General features: G+C 46.2%; 1 long non-coding RNA gene across 1 annotated transcript; it reads left to right on the top strand.

The window, feature by feature from the left end:
• The first annotated feature begins 329 nt into the window (after positions 1 to 329).
• LOC136488129 (uncharacterized) lies at positions 330 to 13,967 on the top strand. Its single transcript, XR_010767381.1, has 6 exons — positions 330 to 675; positions 769 to 806; positions 965 to 1,112; positions 1,375 to 1,486; positions 1,577 to 1,699; positions 13,291 to 13,967. It is a non-coding gene; the product is annotated as an uncharacterized lncRNA (long non-coding RNA).
• Positions 13,968 to 14,101: the final 134 nt, after the last annotated feature.

The raw sequence follows: 14,101 nt of genomic DNA, 5'->3' as shown, positions 1-14,101 counted from the left end.
GTGGGTTATTTGCAACTAGCCCACCCTAAAAAACTATCCCCCCAAAGAGGTGATTATTTGGGCTAGTTGGGGCTATTTGAGGTGGGGTCCACTGTTTTTTCTCTACTTTCACCCGCACCAATGATTTGGAAAGCACATTTATTATCATTTTAACCCTTGTATCCAAACATCTCTTAGGCTAGAGTTAGTTCAGGACTAGTTCTGAGCTAGAAACTAACTCTAACCTCTAGCTGTGCTAGAGTATCCGAACAGGGCCTTTATCCTGTCTCTCTTCTCTTCCCCATTTGATTTTTTTATTATTTCCTTTTTGTCTCCTCGTCTGCCTTCGTTCTCCGAAGGGGCGACAGGGCTCCGACGCCGCCTCGCCGGATTCGACTCCTCGTCGGTCGCCTCCAGCTCGTCGGCACGCCGTAGTATCACCTCCAGTTCGCAGCCAAGCCGCATTCATCCCTCTAGCTCACTGCGCCGCAGCATCAGCACACGACGGCGTGCCGACGGTGACCTAGACCAGTCGTTCCGCCGCACCGACGAGCTGAGAGGCAAACGCGACGGAGCGAAGGCGCCGCACCGCCACACAGCTGCTCCGGCCGCACCTGCGCCTGGCCTGAGTCTCCTGATTTTTAATCTCCTGCCTGAATCCTTTTCCCGCTCGCCGAAATCCGCCCACAAGTACAGGTTTGTTCAAAATTCAATTTCTATTTGGCCTGAATCTCCTGGTTTTTAGTCTCCTGGCCTGAATCCTTTTCCCTCTACCTCACCGCCGCACAGTCGCTACGGCCGCAGCAGCGCCTGACCTGAATCTCCTGGTTTGTAATTCTTATTTTATTTTGTTGTACCACTAGTATTTTTGAATTTTCCACATGTCAATGTTAGATCCGGTTCGAGCAAACGCAAAAATTTATGTGCTAGTCTTTGGTTCAAGTTCCGATCTGTGCATTAATATTTGGTACTCCTATTGTGCTAGGTTTTGGTTCAATGGAGCCCTCTGGTGTCGGAGAACATCTCCAGGAGCAGGAAGAATGCACTGGATCTGTGCCTTGGTTTGATGCGTCATCCTCGTGCCTAGCTCTGATGGCGAGTGTTGTTCCACAAGCCGGACGCACCCAACACAGGTTTGAATCTTTGTGAGGACATAATGCAGCTTTCTTTTTTCTGGTATTTTGGTTTTAATTAATTTTCAATTTTACAACATGATTTATTTTATTACTAGTTTGTACCATGCTTACATCTCTAACACTCTGAATAACTTGTTTATTCTTAGTTTTGGCATTGTCTGCCTTCATGGGTAGAACCATGTCTATTTATTTGTTTTCAAAATGTCAAACAAGTTATTCCATCTTTTTCGTTGATCATGCTGTTTGAGTCAATTTGCAGTTCTTTGGCATCTTGGTACAACCACGTCTCTTCTAGCAATCAATATCAGTATTTTTCCCCCATCCACCAATTCTAATGTTGACGACCAGTCATTTTCCATGGATTGCAGTAGGTAATTTTGATTTCTCATTTTTTCACTTATGCCGCTAGTGTTACAGATCAAGTGAATAACTAATTTGTATGGTTAAACAAACTCTTGTAGAAAATATGAAGAGGCACGACCTGCTAATGAATCTGATACTGATCCTGAAAAGCTGCCAATGCAGCACTTCGAGCAACAAATAGCAAGTGGTTACTCTTCAAGCGAGGATGACCAGCGTGAAAGGTTAGTTTTCTAAAAAAGATTGTCCCTTCAATTCTGCTTCATGCGATTCATTAATGCAGTTAATGTTGCCTAAACTAGAGCCTTTTTTAAGTGCGATCCTCCGATACTGAAATATAAAACTTTTGCATATCAATATGTGTCCAGATTTTATTTTGCAAATTGATGTGGGAAAAAATTATTTTAGCTGATCATAGTCTTAGAGCTATGTGGGTCTCATTGTTAGCAGCACTCCATTCCACATTGTTAGCTGATCATAGTCTTGTGTTCAACTCACGTTGTATAAGCAACTTAATGGATCCTAGAATAAAAAGGGAATCAAACCCTCGCTGAAGTGTTTACCAGCTTTGGCGAAGACTACTCCGGCGAACTTTTCATCCTCTTTCCATTGTCTCCAACCTGGCTTGCTTCCACTATACTAATTACATACCAACTCTGGAACAAAGATATATGTATCAGTTGAAGCTCAACGTGTACCTCACTATACTAATTTTCCGGAAAGATCATTAAAGTGAGACGCAACTAGAGCTTAGTACCAACTATACAAAAATTGTACTAAAACAAGAAACAATGTTTTCCTGGTGTGGGAGAGATTGAGCTCTAACTAAAATTCAGTTTGATATTGTCTAGTATTCCACAACTAGCTTAGTACTAACTATACAAAAATTGTCCTAAAATAAGTAACAATGTTTTCCTGGTGTTGGAGAGACAGAGCTCTAATTAAAATTCAGTTTGATATTATCTGTAATTCAGTTTGATATTGTTCAATCCACAACCATGACTGGCGATAGAGAAGGCTTGCACCAATCTGCCCTAGACAACTGGCCAGGCAAGCTAATAGGCAAACGTTCCTTGTGCTAATCTGCCCTACATTAGTTATGCAACTGTTGTTTCAATTTTTTGTTGTTTCTAAACACTAGTACCTGGAGGTTTGTTGATTTTTTTTGTGCTTGTTACTAATGTGTACACTACTTGGCTGCTCATCTGGTTCTCAAATAATTTGTTGGCTGATCATAAAAAAAAAATTCATTGCATCAAAGTTACTTAATACTATGTGATGTAGCTATTTTGACTACAGAAAATGCCATGTAAATTTGAGTTCAAAAAAGTTGCATCTCCCAACACTACGGGATACTGTGTATTTACCGAGTGTGAGTAACACTCGGCAAATAGTGCTACACACTCGGCAAACTCTTTACCGAGTGCCACACTCGGTAAAGTGGACTCGGCAAACAACGACTCGGTGAAGTTATTTTACCGAGTGTCTAATATCGGCGCACTCGGAGCAGAGAGTTACCGAGTGCTACAATGACACTCGGTAAACAATTATGACTTGACGGTCGTCAGCCTCCAAACTGACCATTAACGGCGACGTTTACCGAGTGTCACTAGCAGCACTCGGTAAATAAATTAGCATTTCGTGATTAAAACAATTCCGCAAATAAATTTTTTGAATAATGTTTACCGAGTGTAGCTCCTAACACTCGGTAAAAGAATAACCATTTTCATGATTAAAACAATTCCGCAAATAAACTTCAGGAATAATGTTTACCGAGTGTTCCCACTCGGTAAAAAGTAGTCAAATATTTCCGAGTGGGGACGCGGCACTCGGTAAAAAATGGCACACTCAGCAAAATTCACAGAATCAGAACCAATTTGGTTCTGTTCGCTGTTTTACCGAGTGCTACACTCGGTAAAACTGACAGAATCTCTGTTTTACCGAGTGCTACACTCGGTAAAATATGTCCACAGAATTTTTGTTTGTTTGTTTCAGTCCATATCCAGTCACAATAAGCAACAAAATCATAGGAAATTATAATAACATGACAGATAGGCAATATATATCACATATATGTCCACAAATGTCACATCCACTCACAATAACCAACATATGTCGACAAGCACCATGCAAAGTCCACAAACACCATCAACATATGTCCAAAGTCCACAAAGTTCAACCAAGTCCACAGTTCAACATACAAACCCATCAAACAAGGTCGGATGGCCTGTCACATGGTCGGAGGCCTGCGGAGAAACGGAGTCAAGTCCAGGTCTTGATCACCCTGCATATCGTTGTTCGATCCAACTATAGAAGGTCCCTAGAATGAGATTGCACATGTGAGTTATCTGGATCAAAGCAAATTCTAAGGTCTAAGCTATGGTAGGTCAAACTAAGGTATAAGTCAAAGGTAGCTCTATATGACACGAAAGTGAAGAGTGCATCTAAGTGACTCACAGGAGTGCCGTCGCGCGGAGGTGGAGGCACCAACGGTATCATCGGCGGCGGCGGAGGCGGTGGAGGCTAGCCCATGCTCTGAGAAAAACGGGCCATGTACTCGTACCCGTCCTTGTGCGCCTGCTGGAAGGCCTCAAGCTGGGCCTGCACTCGCGCCCTCTCCTGTGCCAACTCGGCCTGGTGCGACAGCTCGAGGGCCTGAAGCTGGCTCTGTGAGGCATGCTGTGACTCCTGCAGGGCTTCAATCTGGGCCTATAATTATTTATCACATAGTTAGAATGCAAATAAAGAACGAGTAGAAAATGAATGGACAACGAATGCAACAGAACTAACCTGGAGTGCTACCACCTGGGACTGTGAGCGTGGGTGTATGGCCAGACTCGAACTCGTGCTCCGGGCTCTAATCTGGGCGAGTGTCTGAGTGTTGGCCGTGTCTATGGTGCTGTTGCCCATATAGTACCGCCCGTGTGGCTTACCTGGTCCCAACCTCATGACGATGTCACCCTCGAGGTCAGCGGTGCTCGGATCAAATTCTGACCCATGGATCTCTCTCGCCATCGCCGTGTACTTGCTGAGGCGCCTGTGCACGCTCGGGCTGCTGTATGCCTCGGGCGGGTCCTCCGCGTTGTAGACGAGGTCGGGGTCCTTTGCCTTGCCCTTGTGTGCCAAGGCATATGCCTTGAATGAGGCGCACTCCTGGCCGGGGTGGAACCGCGTCTGCAGGAAGAAGCACAACACTAAGATATTATGCATTCAGAAGTTAGCATAGCAACAACGAAATGAAATCCACGTACATATCTGGCTGCATATTCCTTGAGGGTAGTGGGGCCTTGTTTGTGCGAGGAACCCTGCATCATCGCACGGCAACGTGAGCGTACGGCGTGATATTGCTCGTACTCCTCACTCAACCACTTGTCCACAATGGCCTCCCAGCAGTTGTCCATCCCTGCACACCAAGCAGGAGGCACCTGCACGTACACGAGCGCATGACAAATCATAAATCAATTTCAGTGCAATTAATCGCAGACGATGTAATCTCATGTTTACCGTCAAGTATTGCTCCTTAGTCAAGGGCAGGTGCACTGCCTGCGCTCTGGTGACTCTGTGTCCTCTGCGGGCATGGTAAATTCTTCTGCACAGGAGCTTTGTCTCGTAGAAGAGGTCCTGCACTCGGTGAACACAGACTCTGTTCACCACGTCATCCGCGTCCTCCCTACGTACTCCCTCCGCCAAGGTGTAGTAATCCTACAAGCAAATACAGTCAGTAATATACAATTAATGTGATGTTATTATTAGCATAGTGCAATGAACACGTACCCACAGCTCTTTCATCACCCGGTCGGCCTTGCTGTTATAACACCTGCCAGCTCAATCAGTCTGATCGCTGGCGGCGTGCCAGTGGGACCACTTCATGGCGGGCTGCACAACACCATCGATCCTCAGCATCCCGGGATAGTTTGCCCTGCACAGAAGACCCAGGATCCCATTTACTCGGCGAGAGTGACTCCCTGGGATCACCATTTCCCAATCCCTGCACAAAGTTATTGAGATTGAATATTAGTTTCTGTTATAACTTAAAAACCTGTGAAGTAGTGTTAACATGCAAAAATTACTTACTTAGTTCCAGAGGGTCGAATCACTAGCCGTCTCTGTATGGGTAAGTCTGGGAGGCGCGACGACCCTCGCAGCCAAACCGTAGGCACCCCATTTTCCTCTGCCAGCAAGTCGGCATCCTCCTCGCGCTCAGCCCGCTCGGCCTCATCCTCCCTCCGTGCCTCCTCCACCGCCTCCGCTATCTCCTCCCTGGTCTCCTCCTCCTCCTCATCCTCCTCCATGGCCGCTACGAACTCATCGTCGTCGTCCTATGGAGGAGGTGTCGACTCTCGACGCCCTCGTCGTCGCCGTCCTCCTCCTCCACCCTAGGCTCCTCCTCCACCCTGGGCTCCACCTCCACCCTGGGCTCCACCTCCCTAGGCACGCCCTCGTCGTCCTCCTCCTCCTCCCTGGGCACGCCCTCCACCCTCAGTCTGTGCACGCCCTCCTCCACCCTGGCTGGACCCCTCGCCACCAGCCAGTAAGGTCATATCCGACCTAATCTTCCTGATTCCACCGCCCACCATCAATCACCTGCAACAAAAGGAATAAACTATCAGTACGCATATACAAAAGTAAATGTATCATACATGTATAAAAGAGATGCAAAATAAGTAAATGTATCATACATGTATAAAAGAGATGCAAAATAAGTAAATGTATCATACATGTATAAAAGAGATGCAAAATAAGTAAATGTATCATACATGTATAAAATTGCCATAAGTACTACAGATCTTACATGTACTAGAAATAATCATCAAGATCATCGATAGGTGGGCCAAAAATCTCATCATCGCTATTGTCGACGTAATTATGATCGTCTCTCAAAGTCTCATCACTAGCGACACTGCCTGAATGGTGTTGCTCAAGTAATAACAAGTCCTTCGCGTTGTGAACCTCCTCTCCATCATCCCTGTCAACAATGATCGTATCATTGTCTACTTCCATTGCGAGATCTACATCTAAGACAATCTCAAAACTCCCTTCTAATCCTTCTTCTTGAAAGAACTCTCCGTCATATGTGTTTGCATCGATGTTATAATCATCATCGTTTGGGACGGGTACTTTACCATGCGGCGATACCTTGTACACAACATCATACGCCTTAAGACGGTCTTTGGTTTGGCACGGGTATGAGAGATAATAAACTTGCATGGCCTGTTGGGCCACAATGTACACGTCATCTCCTAGCAAGACGGATGACTTTAGAACTTCGACTAACCCAAGCTCAGGGGTCTTTATCACTTCTTTGGGATCAAACCAATGGCATTTGAATATGACAGGACGAAGAGGTACACAACCAGGAAACTTGAGTTTGTATATTTCTTCAATTATTCCACATAGTAGTCCAACCCATCTGTGCCTGGCGTGAAAACACCGGTATTTGTGGTTCTTCGATTCGGCCGACTCTGCTCGTGCCGAGTTGTGTGAAAGCGATATCCATTGACATCGTACACAGAGAATGACTTGACCCTAAATTCAAATCCATTGGCAACTTGCCTCAACTCGGCACTCATAGACACGTCAGTTTTGGCCTGCTAGTTCAAGTAGGATGATTCGTTATACATTTGTCGAGTTGAGAGTTAAGTACAAACAACAAATGAAATTGAACAGTACCTCCTCCTTGAACCAACAAATAAAAGTGGGATTTCGTTCTCCCGCGCCATGTCTTAGAAGGGTTTCAACTTCCGCTTCGGTGGGTTCCCTCCGTGATGGACGATGGTAGAGAACAAATTTGCTGTAACGGCCGTTAACAAGAGGGTTGGATGGGTGCATGCGAAATATTGACAAGAAAAGAAACAAGTTTGTGTAAAACTTACGCAATGTACGGGCCAACCTCTTCAAGGTTCCGCAACACATACAGCTGGATAGAGCGCCACTCTTCTAGGCTCAACATCTTCAAGGTAGGTTCACTTGCACTTCCGAGTTGCCCTCAGAAAAGGGTGAGGGTCGACTGATTGTCGGCAGCATTGTAACGAGGGGGTGGATTATGCACGTTAGGAAGGTTGTCGGCATAGTATCTTGTTGTGAAGTATGACACCTCCTCCACAATGGATGCATCTGCACAGGAAGCTTCAATTTTGCATTTATTTTTGCATTTTGTTCTAAGAACCTTTAGGCATCGCTCAATTGGATAGCACCAACGGGCATGCACAGGGCCCCCCATTTTTGCCTCATATGGTAGGTGCAAGACCAAATGTTGCATCGGATTGAAGAAGCCGGGGGGAAAGATCTTCTCCAACTTGCAGAGCAACACCGGGGCCATTCTTTCCATTTCTTCAATCTCGGTCCGAGATATCTCCTTAGCACATAGCTTGCGGAAGAACATGCTCAACTCTGCCATCACTCGCCAGATGTGATCAGGGAAATAGCCACGAACCATCACCGGAAGAAGGCGCTCAATCCATATGTGGTAATCATGACTCTTGAGCCCTGTGATTCGCATGGTACTTAAGTTCACACCCCTCCAATTCGCTGCATACCCGTCAGGGAACATCAACGATTGGAACCATTGAAGAACTTCTTTCTTTTGGGCCCTCGTTAGGACGAAGTCGGCCTTAGGCTTCTTCCATGACTTCCCGCGTAAGGGAGGCAACATGTTTAGCTTTGGTCTATCGCACAGCGTTGCTTGATCCAATCTAGCCTTGACATTGTCCTTTGACTTTTCCCAGTCCATGATTGTGTGAAGGACCGCCTCGGCGAAATTCTTTTCAGTGTGCATTACATCAATGTTATGTGGAAGGAGGTCCTTAAAGTAAGGAAGCTTCCACAAGCACAACTTGTGTGTCTAGGCATGCTCTTTTCCGTATCCCACGAAGCCCCCCTTTTCATTGTCGACCACAAGACCATCTAACATCTCAAGAACCTGGGCACCTGTCATAATTTCTGGTGCAGAGTCTTCCACTGTGACACCTTTTCGAAAGTTCTTCTTGTCTCTCCTGAATGGGTGGTCAAGAGGGAGGAATTGTCGATGTTTGTCAAACGAAGAAAACTTGCCCCCCTTCTCCAACCGAAAGAACTCCACAGCTGACTTGCATATCGGGCATGGCATCTTCGTGTGAACACACCAGCCACAAAATAACCCATAAGCCAGGAAGTCATGCATGGAATAATGGTACCAAATATGCATTCTGAAGTTTGTCTTTGTGAATCGGTCGTATGTCACTACCCTTTCGTCCCATGCACGGACCAAATCGTCTATCAAAGGCTCCATGTACACACTCATATTAGCCCCCGGGTGTCCTAGAATTATAAGTGACAAGAAAATATTTTGCCGTTGAAAGGCGACGCCAGGTGGGAGGTTGAGAGGGATGACAAATATGGGCCAACATGTGTATGGTGAAGAACCCATTCCATAAGGATTGAACCCATCAGTTGCCAGTGCAATGCGTACATTACGAGCCTCGTCAGCTTTGTCGGTATGCTTCCGATCGAAGCTTTTCCATGATTCACCATCGGACGGATGTATCATCTTGTCAGTGTATCGGCGTCCAGTTTTGTGCCACGTCATCTGTTTTGCGGATTCCTCGCTCATGAAAAGCCGTTGGATCCTCGGTATGAAAGGAAGGTACCTCAGGATCTTTGCGCCGACTTTTGTTTGCGTCTTCCGACCATCACCAGATTCTAACTCAATGTACCTAGATGCCTTACACTTCGGACAGTACTTATCGTCAGCATGTTCTCCCCTGAATAAGATGCATCCGTTCGGACAAGCATGTATCTGCTCGTACGACATCTTGAGCGCACGAAGGATTTTATTTGACTCATACGTGTTCTTTGGCAGAACGTGATCATCCGGAAGTAGGGTGCCAACTACTGTCAATAGTTGATCGAAGGATTCTCTACTCCAGCTAAACTGGGACTTCACAGCCATTAGACGTGCAATGGCATCCAGTTTAGAAACATTGGTGCGCCTGTGAAGGGGTTGTTGTGCCGCATCCAACATGGCGTAAAACACCTTTGCAGTTTGCTCTGGCTCCTGCTCTGCACTTCCTTCATCGAAAGCCATGTCATGGTCATTTAACATTTCTGCCACCCCGGCTTCAGAATCAAACTCCTCGATCCGTTGTCTCACGACCTCTTCTCTCGCACGATGGCGTTCACCATGCATGGTCCATCGGGTATAGTTCTCTACAAATCCATTGTTGACAAGATCTTTAGTCATCTCCTCATATGTTTTCATTGCCTTGTTCTTACACTTCCTACAGGGACAGCTGGCATGTCGCCGTCCGTTTGCAAATGCCTTCGTCATGAAATCATTGGCCTTCTCAATCCATTCATTTGTGTATTGACCCCTCTTCTGATAGCCCGTGTACATCCACTGACGGTCATCCATCCTAACATATAGACGATATTGCAGTTTAGAGCAATAGAGTAGTAGTGCTAGAGAAAAACCATATGAGATGATAAAGAGACATTCATGTTCTTGGTCGATTCACATAGAAGATGTTTGCTAGATTGGATGATGAGATTTTACCTAAGGTTGAAAGGCCGCTATGTCACTTGTAGATGGAGGAATACATGGAACCAATTTTTTTGTAGCCACAAACATCACTAGCAAGATTTATCGAAGATTGAGGTAGAGCATCAGCAGGTTTTGTAGCGTGTCTCAACCATATACCCAAGCACCGGCGCGCGCCTAGCAGCACAACCATGTGGCTAGCACACAAAGGGGCGCTAGGTTCTGTCGCAACACTATAGGTCACATGGCATGACACTACCACAAACAAATCACCGATGACAAGCCCTAGTTACTAATGAATAGATTGTTCAAAGATTTTGGACAACAAGAGTGATATATTTAGCAAGTGGAATACATGTTGATGAGATAGGTACATACTTGTTGATAGCATGAGAAACTTGGACCGGATCATGTGGAAAAAAAATTAACAAAAGATTGGATAATTTCCATATATTTTGGACAGAAAGGCAACCAATATATAAACATGTATGCTTATGAAAATTATTATCGGTGTCGCAGCACTAAAGGGTAAAAACTGCCGCTTCTCCTTTGAGGAGATCGATCAGAAGACTGAAGAGACGATCGCAGAGATCACGGCGAGCGCGACGCTGCCGCGGATCCCAGCCTGAAGCTGGAAGCCGCTGCCGGCGGTGCTGTCGCTCGCCGGGTTAGCTGATGGCGTGACTGTAGGAGAAGAGTGACGACGGTTATGTATGTCATGAACACATACAGCAGAAGCAAAGGCCTCTCACAACGACTAAAGCACTACAGAGAATTGCAGTGGGAAAAAAGAAGAAGGATCGGAATGACTGTTTATCCTCCCAGCCCAATTATCCAACCACGCTGAAAGGGAACTCACAGTCCGTGTGTCCTATTCACTTTCAGAAGAAAAAAACGACAAACCGCCGGACTCGCTACATCCCCTATCTGACATGAATTCCACACGGGCGCGACGAGCACGCAAGCAATCCCCAAAGGTCCGTGGACGCCGAGCGCTCAGTCCGAGCAGCAGAAACGGCGGCCAGTGCAGGCAACGGGGGCCGTCCCCCATGGATGCATCCATTTCCATTCCATCGCATCACGGCGCCACCAGACGGAGGGGAGAGGTGGGCAACAGGGCAGGTACCTGGCGTCGACGGGAGCAGGCAGGGGTCCCTTGTCGCCACCCGGTGCGGCGGGAGCACGTACGGAAGGGGAGGCCGCGGTCAGGGGAGGGGAGAGAGTGCTCACCGTCGCCGCTGCTGCTGGGGCCCACCCCACCCCACCTCGCGGGAATGGGAGCGAAGGAGGGAGCACGGGGCGGCGTCGGCGGAGGGGATCGTCGTCCGGTGCCGCTGTCTCTCTCTCCGTCTCTCTCTCTCTCTCTCCGTCTCTCCGGTGGCGGCGACTATGGGGGACCGCCCGGTGGCGGCGGTGGTGGAGGGGAGGAGGTGGCCGCGGCGGTGGGGAGGCGCCGGCGACAGCGGGGAGGCGCTGGCGACGGCGTGGAGGGGAGGAGGCGGCCGCGGCGGTCGGGAGGCGCCGGCGACGACAGGGAGGCGCCGGCGACGACGTGGAGCGCGCGGGCGCGTGGAGGCGCAGGCGCAAGTGCGGGGGACGGCGGGGAGGCGCCGGCGCGAGGGACGGCGGCGGTGCGGCGGGGATGCACGAGCGTGTGCGGTGTGTGTGTGTGTCTGTGCACGATTTGAGGGAGAAACGGCTAAGTGTTGAATGCTTCTGTTTACCGAGTGCCTAGATGTACGGCACTCGGTAAACTCAAGCACCGCAGCCCAATGACATGTGGGCCTGGTACATGTTTACCGAGTGCCCAGATCTACGGCACTCGGTAAACAGAAGCATGGCAGCCCACTGTGGCAGACAGGTGGGCCGTGGCTAACCTTTACCGAGTGTTTGAGGTCACACTCGGTAAAAGTATCCATTATTTCATGCAAAACAAAAAAGAAAAAATGCCAATTTAATCCTAAAATTCACCAAACTTTCACATGAACTATTTCATGTCATCTATTTACTATCTAAAAAATTCCAAGTTCAAATCATAATGTTGAATTTCACTCTTAATAGAAATCCTACTCGTCATTGTGAATGTTTAGCGTCTCTTTGGGAGATATACCGGTTCGGCAGCGACGAATGTAAAAATACTTCCGAAACGTTATGAAAATTTTTCTATAACATAGATGTATGCTTCAATGTTAATTCTTCCAATCTCGTGATTTATCGAGTTCGATTTTAATTATTACAATTAAATTTACACGATATGTACCTAATTTTCATAAAGAATGAAAATTTTGTGAAATATAGTAAATAAATTGAAATAAACACCATATTTTGGAATGGAGTACTAAATATCATATGTGGATAGAGGAAAAAGAATGAAGGGAAAAACAAGAAATTTGGTTGAATTTTGCCGAGTGTTGCGCCAATACACTCGGTAAAAGATAGTGTTTACCGAGTGTTGTGCACTTACACTCGGTAAAACTTTATTATTACCGAGTGCAAATACTTCTACCGAGTGTGACACTCGGTAAACATTTTTGGTCTTTTTTATTTGCTATGAGTGCTTGATGGGCGGAGCTGTTGTTACCGTGATGTTTGCCGAGTGTATGCTCATAACACTCGGTAAACATGTCATGCCGTGATGCCGTTTGGCGCACGGTTGCTATCCTAGGTGACGTGGCACCTCAATACCGAGTGGCTGTTTTTACTGAGTGCGCCCCTTCGGTAAATTTGTAGTTTTACCGAGTGTCTGAAGTTACCGAGTGTGCTGACTCGGTAAAGCGGTCGACTACCGGGTGTTTATGTTTTCCGAGTGTTGGCACTCGGTAAGTACTGTTTTCCGAGTGCCCCGACTTTTGACACTCGGTAATTGTCGGGGCACTCGGTAACTACACAGTCTCTGGTAGTGCAAAGTTGCAGGTGGTTGGAGTGAAACTAGATTTATAAATTGTAAAAGAAAATAATGTAGATAATGTACCTAAGATGTAAAAGAAAACATTTTGTAACTTTTTAGTGAAGTGCTGCACTAATGTACCTAAGATGTAATTGTTATGTTGGATTGAAGTTTTTTACCTAAGATGTAATTGTTATGTTGGATTGAAGTTTTTTTTCATAATGGTATCTATTTTTATTCATTGCATGGTTGGGCATTGCTTCATCTTCTTCAGGCTGCAGGTAGAGTATGACTGTATGAGATATGAAATTATGAGCACTTTTGTTCAGTTCTTCACATATATTTTTTCATACTTCGATGAAGAGAAGTTCACTACAAATTTTCTCCTTTGTTTGTCGTTTGAATTTTTGCAGCAGGCTGCTCGATTTTGGACCTTTTGGTATCCGGTGGATCAAGAAGTGAAGAGAAGTTCGCTCCAAATATGTGGACTGCTGAATTTTGGACCTTTTGGTACCCTGGTGGATAAAGAAGTGAAGAGAAGTTCACTCCAAATCTGTGGACTGCTGGATTTTGGACCTTTTGGTACCCCGGTGGATCAAGAAGTGGCCGTGCATTTCTACTTCTATGGCATTTCTTCTTTGGTATATTCATCTATGTTCTTGCTATCACCACAAGTGTGACCGAACTCTTGGAGAAACCAATCTTTATAAGTGATTGAGCACTTCTGAACAGAAGCCATTTTTATGAACTCCAAGGGAATGTTGTTGGCTATGTTGAGCGCCCTTGCTGCCCTTGTTATTGTCATGCTACGTAGTCTAAACCCGGCACCCGGCAAGATCGACACATAATGAGGTTCTTATGAGTGAGGAAGTGACTACATATACCCAGAATTGTATACCACTCCATTCCAGTTATTGTGGTAAATTTGCTCTTCTTGAGTGAGGAAGTTATTACATGTACCCGGAATTGTATACCACTCCATTCCACTTATAGTAGTAAATGTGTGGATGAGGCTGACAAAAAAATTACAGCCAGGAATTTCTTGTGGGACAAGACTCCCAATATAATATGTTTTTATACATGGAACATGTCTCGGAGGCACTGATGTACATGTATTTAGGGCCTCTTTAGACAGGGACTGTCTAAGATTAAATTCATATAGCGCTGCTCCATAAGCAACCAGAGTAAAGTTCAGGTAAAGAAAAATCAATATATAGCGATGTG

This window comes from Miscanthus floridulus, chromosome 10, assembly GCF_019320115.1.
Source record: "Miscanthus floridulus cultivar M001 chromosome 10, ASM1932011v1, whole genome shotgun sequence".
Lineage (NCBI taxonomy): Eukaryota > Viridiplantae > Streptophyta > Magnoliopsida > Poales > Poaceae > Miscanthus > Miscanthus floridulus.
The sequence above is the reverse complement of the archived record's forward strand: the minus strand, read 5'-3'. Positions and strand labels throughout refer to the sequence as shown.